Here is a 1,812-nt window from a genome sequence, read left to right as displayed (position 1 = left end):
AACAACAAGAACAACAAGAACAACAAGGACAACAACAACAACAACAACAGCAACAACAACAACAACAAGAACATCAAGAACAACAAGAGCAACAAGAACAAGAACAGCAAGAACAACAACAACAACAAGAAGAACAACAAAAACAAGAACAACAACAACAACAAGAACAACCGGAACAACAAGAACAACAAGAACACCCAGAACAACAACAACAAGAACAACTAGAACAAGAACAACTAGAACAAGAACAACAAGAACAACAAGAACAACAAGAACAACAAGAACAACAAGAACAACAAGAACAACAAGAACAACAAGAACAACAAGAACAACAAGAACAACAAGAACAACAAGAACAACAACAACAACAAGAACAACAAGAACAACAAGAACAACAAGAACAACAAGAACAACAAGAACAACAAGAACAACAAGATCAACAAGAACAACAAGAACAACAAGAACAACAAGAACAACAAGAACAACAAGAACAACAAGAACAACATGGACAACAACAACAACAACAAGAACAACAAGAACAACATGAACAGAAAGAACAGCAAGAACAACAAGAACAACAAGCACAACAAGAACAAAAAGAACAACAACAACAAGAACAGGAAGAATAACAACAACAAGAAGAACAACAAAAACAAGAACAACAATAAGAACAACACGAACATCAACAAGAACAACAACAACAACGAGAACAACAAGAACAACAAGAACAACAAGAACAACAAGAACAACAGGAACGACAAGAACAACAAGAACAACAAGAGCAACAAGAACAGCAAGAACAACAACAACAACAACAACAAGAACAACAGGAACAACAACAGCAAGAACAACAGGAACAACAAGAACAGCAAGAGCAACAAGAGCAACAATAACAACAAGAACAACAAGAACAACAAGAACAACAAGAAAAACAAGAACAAGAACAACAACATCAACCAGAACAACAACAACATGAACAACAAGAACAACAACAGCAACAAGAGCAACAAGAGCAACAAGAGCAACAAGAGCAACAAGAGCAACAAGAGCAACAAGAGCAACAAGAACAACAAGAACAACAAGATCAACAAAAACAACAAGAACAACAAGAACAACAAGAACCACAAGAACAACAAGAACAAGAACAGCAAGAACAACAACAAGAACAACAAGAACAACAAGAACAACAAGAACAACAAGAACAACAAGAACAACAAGAACAACAAGAACAACAAGAACAACAAGAACAACAAGAACAACAAGAACAACAAGAACAACAAGGACAACAACAACAACAACAACAAGAACAACAAGAACAACATGAACAGCAAGAACAGCTAGAACAGCAAGAGCAACAAGAACAACAAGAACAACAAGAACAACAAGAACAACAAGAACAACAAGAACAACAAGAACAACAAGAACAACAAGAACAACAAGAACAACAAGAACAACAAGAACAACAAGAACAACAAGGACAACAACAACAACAACAACAAGAACAACAAGAACAACATGAACAGAAAGAACAGCAAGAACAACAAGAACAACAAGAACAACAAGAACAACAAGAACAACAAGAACAACAAGAACAACAAGACCAACAAGAACAACAAGTGCAAGAACAGGAAGAACAACAACAACAACAAGAACAACAAAAACAAGAACAACAACAAGAACAACACGAACAACAACAAGAACAACAACAACAACAAGAACAACAAGAACAACAAGAACAACAAGAACAACAAGAACAAGAACAGGAAGAACAACAACAACAACAAGAACAACAAAAACAAGAGCAACAACAAG

This window comes from Megalopta genalis, unplaced genomic scaffold (assembly GCF_051020955.1).
Source record: "Megalopta genalis isolate 19385.01 unplaced genomic scaffold, iyMegGena1_principal scaffold0035, whole genome shotgun sequence".
NCBI classification, from domain to species: Eukaryota; Metazoa; Arthropoda; class Insecta; order Hymenoptera; family Halictidae; genus Megalopta; species Megalopta genalis.
The sequence above is the reverse complement of the archived record's forward strand: the minus strand, read 5'-3'. Positions refer to the sequence as shown.